This window comes from Mesocricetus auratus, unplaced genomic scaffold (assembly GCF_017639785.1).
Source record: "Mesocricetus auratus isolate SY011 unplaced genomic scaffold, BCM_Maur_2.0 Super-Scaffold_4256, whole genome shotgun sequence".
In the NCBI taxonomy this organism is placed as follows: Eukaryota; Metazoa; Chordata; class Mammalia; order Rodentia; family Cricetidae; genus Mesocricetus; species Mesocricetus auratus.
In genome coordinates this window covers 131,862,811-131,874,190 of record NW_024429182.1, presented here as the reverse complement: position 1 = coordinate 131,874,190, position 11,380 = coordinate 131,862,811, and the positions used below count along the sequence as shown (strand labels likewise).

Here is an 11,380-nt window from a genome sequence, read left to right as displayed (position 1 = left end):
TCATGAAGCTAAATCAGGGTTTCCCTGGTTACTGAGGGGCCCTTCTGAGAGATGTGGCTATGTAATTGATGTTGGCTTGGTTACTGGATGCTTTCAGTGCTGAGATGAGAGCCCTGACAGTAAATGCAGCCATGAGCCTCAAGAAGAAACTGACTGGTTCTGGATAAAAAGAGACAGTCCAAAGACTGAGGTTCTCCTCGAGATGTGCCACCAGTGTCCCAACCTATATCCCTAACACTGAGAGCTCCAGCAGCAGCCAGAGAGTAAGTGGATCATGAAAATAGTAAGTGCTGAAAAAAAGTCACAACAGACTCACGAAACTCTAATTAGGTCACTTCAGCTACCTGCTGCGCTATCACACAGAGTTTGCCTTGAGTATTCCGCCCAGAACACCACTCAACAAATGTTTTCTGAGCTGCTGTCATAGCCCCGTGTGGGATACAGACATGAGGAGATGTGGGGGCAGCTTGGGGGATCAGGCAAGCAGACAAGTCATAAGGATATGACCCCAAAGCTGACATTTTAGAAACAGGAAGATGGGGACCTCGTGGCTCTGCCAGGCTGAGAAGGCAGAGGCTTTGTGGCTTTAGAGAGAGTCTGAGGTCTGTTTGTGAGCACCTGGAGAGCCATGCTCATGGTAGGAGCCTAAACGTCTGCCTGAGATGCTAAACTCAGGCCAAAACTACTGCCCACAAGGCTATCTGGCTCCCTGTGGGTGGCACCCAGCACTTCCTCAATGCTCAGTCTCCTCCCTACACCCAGGAACCAAGAGAGAGAGAGAGAGAGAGAGAGAGAGAGAGAGAGAGAGAGAGAGAGAGAGAGAGAGAGAGAGAGAGAACCTCCTGGAGAGAGTCCATATTGCAGACACTATTCCAGACAGACAGACTGAACCATTGTGCAGTGGTAAGAATCACATTTATTTTGTCTTCCCATGTGGAGGTGAGCCATAGACAACAAAAGTACATGATTCTGCATGTCTAAGTCATATGGTGAACTTTAACTATTCTTATATAAGAGATGTCAATAGGATCACATTCAGATACCTACCATAAATAAATTTACCAATAAAAAGAAAAAAGAGACCTTAAAACATACAATTCTGCCGGGTGGTGTTGGCGCACGCCTTTAATCCCAGCACTCAGGAGGCAGAGGCAGGCGGATCTCTGTGAGTTCCAGGCCGGGCTGGTCCTACAGCCTCCAAAACAATACAGAGAAACCCTGTCTCGTAAAACCAAAACCAAACCAAAACAAAACAAAACAAAAAAAAAACATACAATTCCACTGACAGTCTGGGAAACAGGAAAGAACCTAAGAGAGATATGCATGGTACCCCAGAGAAGAGGAATGAGGCAAGATCTCCTGAACAGATTGGGAACATGGCAGGGGTGGGGAGGAGTGGAAGCTGGGAAGAAGAGAGGGGAGAAGAGGAGGAGAGAGTGGGACATGGAGGAACAGAAAGGTTGAGTTGGGGGTAGAATAGGGGGAGAACAGGATGAGAAATACCATAATAGAGGGAGTCATAGGTTTGAAGAGAGATCTGGCACCAGTGAGACCTCTATCGATCTACAAGGATGACACCAACTGGCAAGCTAAGCAACCTTAAATGCCCATTCCTGATAATGAACTTGACGATTACCTTATATGCCATCCTAGAACCTTCATCCAGTGACTGATGGAAGCAGAGGCAAACACCCACAGCTAAACACTGAACTGAACCCCTGAAACCCAGTGACAGAGAGAGAGGAGCGGTGAGCAAATGGACAAAGAATGGGCTGGCGAAGCCAGCAGGGATGGTTGCCCTGAACAAGGAGGAGCTCTTGGACCCTGGACTGACAGCTGGGAGGCCAGCATGGGACTGATCCGGAACCCCTGAGTGTGAGAGTCGGTGGGGAGGCCTGGGCAACCTGTGGGGCCCTGGGCAGTGGATCAGTGTTTATCCCTGGCATACAGATGGATTTCGTCCATGGCAGGGGGAGGGATGCTCTCTCAGCCTGGACTCTTGGGGGAGTGCCTGGACCCTGTCCTGAGTGAGGGGACAGAATCTGGATATCCTCTGTGTGGAGGGAGGTGGGAATGGGGTGGGAGGCTGGGGGAATAGTGGGGGGGCATGGGAGGAGAGAAAGGAGAGGGAGCTGGGATTGATATGTGAAGCAAGCTCTTTTCTAAAAAAATGTAATAAATGTTTTTTTTCTTGAAAAATACTAAAAAAAAGTCAGCTACAAAAGGATATAAACTGTGTAAGTCTGCATAGACGAGTTACCTGGTATGGCACTCACAAGACAGAACGAGGATGCTGGTTGCCAGGGGCCGGAAGGAGGGGATCACCAGGACATACCATTATATACTACCCACTTTCTCTTTGGGATGACAAAAAATTTCTGGAAATGGGGAGATGTTATAGCTGGCATGGATGTTTGCAATGGACTACTTTTTACAAGTAAAATTGTTAAAATGGAACTTCTATATCATGTCTAGTTTACCATAAAAAACCCACTCTCATCTTCATAAGCAGAATAACAGACCACTTAATTGTCAGTTTACAAGTGAAGCCAATGAAAAGTAGAACAAATGAAATATACAAGTTATCAATGGGATAGTAGATAAGCATGTAAAGGAGAACAAACTATTTTAAATGTATAAAAATTCTGGGCACAGTGGCACACACGTGTAGCCCATGCTTCTTGGGAAGGCAAGGCAAAAGGATTGTCTGGGTCAGGCATTTGAGGCCAGCCTGGTCAATACTGAGAGGGTTGTCTATCACACCAAATCAGTAGTTCTCAACTTTTCTAATGTGTGACCCTTTAACACAGTTCCTCATGTTCTGGTGACCCCAAACCATAAAATTATTTTCACTACCTCACAACTCTAATTTTGATACTATGTAACTATCTGTATTTTCTAATGTCTTAAGTGAGCCCTGTGAAGGAGTCATTAAAGCCCCAAGGTGATCCACAAGTTAAGAGACACGTCGCCAGATGTTTATCTAAGAAACGAGGAAGGTCTCACAGGAACATCCCAATTCCTCACTCGAGAAGGAGGATAAATTAGAGCAATCTCCTTGATCGATCGATCGTTCCAGAGTTCACCTTTCTGCTTCCTGACTGGATGCGATGACCCTGCACTTGGCTGCAGTGATGCACCCCTGTGATGGACTGTACCCTGATAGTGAGAGCCCAAATAAGCCTGTACTTTCTTATGTTGTCTTATCAGATACTTCATCAGAGCAAGGTGAAAAATAACAACCATGCTAGCTTTTCTAGGAAACAGTTACATTTAATAGAACAACCATTAGCCTAATACCAAAACCATACACTCATAGTAGAAAGGGGGAAGTGATGGGGGGTGTCCTTCTGTGTATATGTTTCTCTTATTGGTTGAATAATAAAACACTGTTTGGCCAATGAGACCAGAAGGTAGGTGAGATGAGGAGACAAGGAGAGTTCTGGGAAAGATAGGCAGAGGAAGGCTACGAAACAGTTTCCATGTAGACCACAAAGGAGTAACAGGTCCGGGCATTCTCTGGTAAGCCAAGAACATGTAGAAATACATAGATTAATAGAATGAGTTAATAATTAAAACAGAACTAGCCAATAAGGAGCCTAAGCCATTGACCAACAGTTTAATAATTAATATATAGTCAGTGTGTTTATTAGGGGCTGAAAAGAGGATGGCAGGACCTGGCAGGACAAGAAAAAAACCAGTAACAGGAAAGAAGAGGAGAGAAGGGCAAGGGGGAGCCACATGGGATAAAATTCTACCACAAAGCATTTAAAACACCAAATCCAGCAATATATAAAAATGACCATAGACCATAATCAAGTGACACCCATTTAACCAGTACATTAAAGTGAGGCAAGCAAGATAGTTTAGTACCTTGGGACCCCATTTTGCTTTCAGTTATGTACATATAATATTTTTAATGCATTTGGCCACCTGCTTTCTCCACCCACACGTTCTAAGCCCACACACCCGTACTGCCATTTACAAACAATGGTATAAGTTCCCCCACTCTGTTATTCTCTGCCAATGAGTCAGTGTAACACACCACCATCAGCAAACTAGACAAGAGTAAGAAAAGGATTTTAGAAAATCCCAACAAGTAGTTATCAAAAATTATTAAATTTCAATTTTAAAAGTTATCAAACCATAAACATATCCCTTAGCAAGGTGGTAACAGAGAGGATTGACCATATTTTGAAATATTTGTTTAGATAAAATTCAGCCACATATCTGTAAGTTTACATGCATGCATACGTATTTGTGTGTATGCCATATATAGCGTAATGTAGCTAAGATCATGCCTTCATCAATGCCTGAAAACTGACCAACTTCCTTTTAATTCTGGGAAACTAGAGGTGTAGGTCTGTAATCCCAGTTACTTGGAAGGCTGAGGCAGAAGGATTACAAAATGAAGGTAGTTTAGTGAGATCTTATTTTAAAAAAATAGTTAAAGGGGACTTCCCAGATAAAATGGTAGATTAGAAATCACAATGGAACAAGTGGTTGATAAAGTTAAGGAAACAAAGGCAGGGGACTATTTTATCACCATATTCTTCTGTCCCCACAATCACAAGTTTATTGCCCCAAGGAAATCCCTGACTATCAGACTCACTGCTGCCCCTACACTTCCTATATGTGTATCAACCCACACTTCCTATATGTGTATCACCCCACACTTCCTATATGTATCACCCCACTTCCTATATGTGTATCACCCCACACTTCCTATATGTGTATCACCCCACACTTCCTATATGTGTATGCACCCCACACTTCCTATGTGTGTATCACCCCACACTTCCTATATGTGTATCACCCCACACTTCCTATATGTGTGTACCCCACACTTCCTATATGTGTATCACCCCACACTTCCTATGTGTATCACCCCACACTTCCTATGTGTATATCACCACACTTCCTATATGTGTATCACCCCACACTTCCTATATGTGTATCACCCCACACTTCCTATATGTGTGTGCACCCCACACTTCCTATATGTGTATCACCCCACACTTCCTATATGTGTGTGCACCCCACACTTCCTATATGTGTGCACCCCACACATCCTATGTGTATCACCCCACACTTCCTATGTGTGTATCACCCCACACTTCCTATATGTGTATCACCCCACACTTCCTATATGTGTATCACCCCACACTTCCTATGTGTGTATCACCCCACACTTCCTATATGTGTATCACCCCACACTTCCTATATGTGTGCACCCCACACTTCCTATATGTGTGTCACCCCACACTTCCTATATGTGTGCACCCCACACTTCCTATATGTGTATCACCCCACACTTCCTATGTGTGTATCACCCCACACTTCCTATATGTGTATCACCCCACACTTCCTATATGTGTGTACCCCACACTTCCTATATGTGTATCACCCCACACTTCCTATATGTGTGCACCCCACACTTCCTATATGTGTATCACCCCACAGTTCCTATATGTGTGTGCACCCCACACTTCCTATATGTGTGTACCCCACACTTCCTATATGTGTATCACCCCACACTTCCTATGTGTATGCACCCCACACTTCCTATATGTGTATCACCCCACACTTCCTATGTGTGTATCACCCCACACTTCCTATATGTGTATCACCCCACACTTCCTATATGTGTATCACCCCACACTTCCTATATGTGTATCACCCCACATTTCCTATATGTGTGTCACCCCACACTTCCTATATGTGTATCACCCCACACTTCCTATATGTGTATGCACCCCACACTTCCTATATGTGTATGCACCCCACACTTCCTATATGTGTGTCACCCCACACTTCCTATATGTGTATCACCCCACACTTCCTATATGTGTGTCACCCCACACTTCCTATATGTGTATGCACCCCACACTTCCTATATGTGTGTACCCCACACTTCCTATATGTGTATCACCCCACACTTCCTATATGTGTATCACCCCACACTTCCTATATGTGTATCACCCCACACTTCCTATATGTATCACCCCACTTCCTATATGTGTATCACCCCACACTTCCTATATGTGTATCACCCCACACTTCCTATATGTGTATCACCCCACACTTCCTATGTGTGTATCACCCCACACTTCCTATATGTGTATCACCCCACACTTCCTATATGTGTGTACCCCACACTTCCTATATGTGTATCACCCCACACTTCCTATATGTGTATCACCCCACACTTCCTATATGTGTATCACCACACTTCCTATATGTGTATCACCCCACACTTCCTATATGTGTATGCACCCCACACTTCCTATATGTGTATGCACCCCACACTTCTTATGTGTATGCACCCCACACTTCCTATATGTGTGTCACCCCACACTTCCTATATGTGTGTCATCCCACACTTCCTATATGTATGCACCCCACACTTCCTATATGTGTGTCACCCCACACTTCCTATATGTATGCACCCCACACTTCCTATATGTGTATGCACCCCACACTTCCTATGTGTATCACCCCACACTTCCTATGTGTGTACCCCACACTTCCTATATGTGTATCACCCCACACTTCCTATATGTGTATCACCCCACACTTCCTATATGTGTATGCACCCCACACTTCCTATATGTGTGTACCCCACACTTCCTATATGTGTATCACCCCACACTTCCTATATGTGTATCACCCCACACTTCCTATATGTGTATCACCCCACACTTCCTATATGTATCACCCCACTTCCTATATGTGTATCACCCCACACTTCCTATATGTGTATCACCCCACACTTCCTATATGTGTATCACCCCACACTTCCTATGTGTGTATCACCCCACACTTCCTATATGTGTATCACCCCACACTTCCTATATGTGTGCACCCCACACTTCCTATATGTGTATCACCCCACAGTTCCTATATGTGTGTGCACCCCACACTTCCTATATGTGTGTACCCCACACTTCCTATATGTGTATCACCCCACACTTCCTATGTGTATGCACCCCACACTTCCTATATGTGTATCACCCCACACTTCCTATGTGTATCACCCCACACTTCCTATGTGTATATCACCACACTTCCTATATGTGTATCACCCCACACTTCCTATATGTGTATCACCCCACACTTCCTATATGTGTGTGCACCCCACACTTCCTATATGTGTATCACCCCACACTTCCTATATGTGTGTGCACCCCACACTTCCTATATGTGTGCACCCCACACATCCTATGTGTATCACCCCACACTTCCTATGTGTGTATCACCCCACACTTCCTATATGTGTATCACCCCACACTTCCTATATGTGTATCACCCCACACTTCCTATGTGTGTATCACCCCACACTTCCTATATGTGTATCACCCCACACTTCCTATATGTGTGCACCCCACACTTCCTATATGTGTGTCACCCCACACTTCCTATATGTGTGCACCCCACACTTCCTATATGTGTATCACCCCACACTTCCTATGTGTGTATCACCCCACACTTCCTATATGTGTATCACCCCACACTTCCTATATGTGTGTACCCCACACTTCCTATATGTGTATCACCCCACACTTCCTATATGTGTGCACCCCACACTTCCTATATGTGTATCACCCCACAGTTCCTATATGTGTGTCACCCCACACTTCCTATATGTGTGTACCCCACACTTCCTATATGTGTATCACCCCACACTTCCTATGTGTATGCACCCCACACTTCCTATATGTGTATCACCCCACACTTCCTATGTGTGTATCACCCCACACTTCCTATATGTGTATCACCCCACACTTCCTATATGTGTATCACCCCACACTTCCTATATGTGTATCACCCCACATTTCCTATATGTGTGTCACCCCACACTTCCTATATGTGTATCACCCCACACTTCCTATATGTGTATGCACCCCACACTTCCTATATGTGTATGCACCCCACACTTCTTATGTGTATGCACCCCACACTTCCTATATGTGTGTCACCCCACACTTCCTATATGTGTATCACCCCACACTTCCTATATGTGTGTCACCCCACACTTCCTATATGTGTATGCACCCCACACTTCCTATATGTGTGTACCCCACACTTCCTATATGTGTATCACCCCACACTTCCTATATGTGTATCACCCCACACTTCCTATATGTGTATCACCCCACACTTCCTATATGTATCACCCCACTTCCTATATGTGTATCACCCCACACTTCCTATATGTGTATCACCCCACACTTCCTATATGTGTATCACCCCACACTTCCTATATGTGTATCACCCCACACTTCCTATATGTGTATCACCCCACACTTCCTATATGTGTGTACCCCACACTTCCTATATGTGTATCACCCCACACTTCCTATATGTGTATCACCCCACACTTCCTATATGTGTATCACCACACTTCCTATATGTGTATCACCCCACACTTCCTATATGTGTATGCACCCCACACTTCCTATATGTGTATGCACCCCACACTTCTTATGTGTATGCACCCCACACTTCCTATATGTGTGTCACCCCACACTTCCTATATGTGTGTCATCCCACACTTCCTATATGTATGCACCCCACACTTCCTATATGTGTGTCACCCCACACTTCCTATATGTATGCACCCCACACTTCCTATATGTGTATGCACCCCACACTTCCTATGTGTATCACCCCACACTTCCTATGTGTGTACCCCACACTTCCTATATGTGTATCACCCCACACTTCCTATATGTGTATCACCCCACACTTCCTATATGTGTGTCACCCCACACTTCCTATATGTGTATCACCCCACACTTCCTATATGTGTATGCACCCCACACTTCCTATATGTGTATCACCCCACACTTCCTATATGTATCACCCCACTTCCTATATGTGTATCACCCCACACTTCCTATATGTGTATCACCCCACACTTCCTATATGTGTGTACCCCACACTTCCTATATGTGTATCACCCCACACTTCCTATATGTGTATCACCCCACACTTCCTATATGTGTATCACCACACTTCCTATATGTGTATCCCCCACACTTCCTATACGTGTATCACCCCACACTTCCTATATGTATGCACCCCACACTTCCTATATGTGTGTACCCCACTTCCTATATGTGTATCACCCCACACTTCCTATATGTGTATCACCCCACTTCCTATATGTGTATCACCCCTCACTTCCTATATGTGTATCACCCCACACTTCCTATATGTGTATCACCCCACACTTCCTATATGTATGCACCCCACACTTCCTATATGTGTGTCACCCCACACTTCCTATATGTGTATCACCCCACACTTCCTATATGTGTGTCACCCCACACTTCCTATATGTGTATCACCCCACACTTCCTATATGTGTATGACCCCACACTTCCTATATGTGTATCACCCCACACTTCCTATATGTGTATGCACCCCACACTTCCTATATGTGTATCACCCCACACTTCCTATATGTGTATCACCCCACACTTCCTATATGTGTATCACCCCACACTTCCTATATGTGTATCACCCCACACTTCCTATATGTGTATCACCCCACACTTCCTATATGTGTATCACCCCACACTTCCTATATGTGTGTCACCCCACACTTCCTATATGTGTGTGCACCCCACACTTCCTATATGTGTGTACCCCACACTTCCTATATGTGTGTCACCCCACACTTCCTATATGTGTATCACCCCACACTTCCTATATGTGTGTCACCCCACACTTCCTATATGTGTATCACCCCACACTTCCTATATGTGTATGCACCCCACACTTCCTATATGTGTATGCACCCCACACTTCTTATGTGTATGCACCCCACACTTCCTATATGTGTGTCACCCCACACTTCCTATATGTGTATCACCCCACACTTCCTATATGTGTGTCACCCCACACTTCCTATATGTGTATGCACCCCACACTTCCTATATGTGTGTCACCCCACACTTCCTATATGTGTATCACCCCACACTTCCTATATGTGTATCACCCCACACTTCCTATATGTGTATCACCCCACACTTCCTATATGTATCACCCCACTTCCTATATGTGTATCACCCCACACTTCCTATATGTGTATCACCCCACACTTCCTATATGTGTATCACCCACACTTCCTATAGTGTATCACCCCACACTTCCTATATGTGTATCACCCCACACTTCCTATATGTGTATCACCCCACACTTCCTATATGTATGCACCCCACACTTCCTATATGTGTATCACCCCACACTTCCTATATGTGTATCACCCCACTTCCTATATGTGTATCACCCCTCACTTCCTATATGTGTATCACCCCACACTTCCTATATGTGTATCACCCCACACTTCCTATATGTATGCACCCCACACTTCCTATATGTGTGTCACCCCACACTTCCTATATGTGTATCACCCCACACTTCCTATATGTGTGTCACCCCACACTTCCTATATGTGTATCACCCCACACTTCCTATATGTGTATCACCCCACACTTCCTATATGTGTATGCACCCCACACTTCTTATGTGGATGCACCCCACACTTCCTATATGTGTGTCACCCCACACTTCCTATATGTGTGTCACCCCACACTTCCTATATGTATGCACCCCACACTTCCTATATGTGTGTCACCCCACACTTCCTATATGTATGCACCCCACACTTTCTATATGTGTATGCACCCCACACTTCCTATGTGTATCACCCCACACTTCCTATGTGTGTACCCCACACTTCCTATATGTGTATCACCCCACACTTCCTATATGTGTATGCACCCCACACTTCCTATATGTGTGTACCCCACACTTCCTATATGTGTATCACCCCACACTTCCTATATGTGTATCACCCCACACTTCCTATATGTGTATCACCCCACACTTCCTATATGTATCACCCCACTTCCTATATGTGTATCACCCCACACTTCCTATATGTGTATCACCCCACACTTCCTATATGTGTATGCACCCCACACTTCCTATGTGTGTATCACCCCACACTTCCTATATGTGTATCACCACACTTCCTATATGTGTATCACCCCACACTTCCTATATGTGTATCACCCCACACTTCCTATATGTGTATCACCCCTCACTTCCTATATATGTGTGCACCCCACACTTCCTATGTGTGTATCACCCCTCACTTCCTATATGTGTATCACCCCTCACTTCCTATATGTGTATCACCCCACACTTCCTATATGTGTATCACCCCACACTTCCTATATGTGTGTCACCCCACACTTCCTATATGTGTATCACCCCACACTTCCTATATGTGTATCACCCCACACTTCCTATATGTGTATCACCCCACACTTCCTATATGTGTGTGCCCCACACTTCCTATATGTGT

General features: G+C 44.8%; 1 protein-coding gene across 3 annotated transcripts in view; it reads right to left on the bottom strand.

Annotated features, from left to right (window-relative positions):
- Window positions 1-11,380, bottom strand: part of Fam189a1 (family with sequence similarity 189 member A1) — a 409,697-nt gene that overhangs the window by 83,937 nt on the left and 314,380 nt on the right. The window lies entirely within an intron of this gene.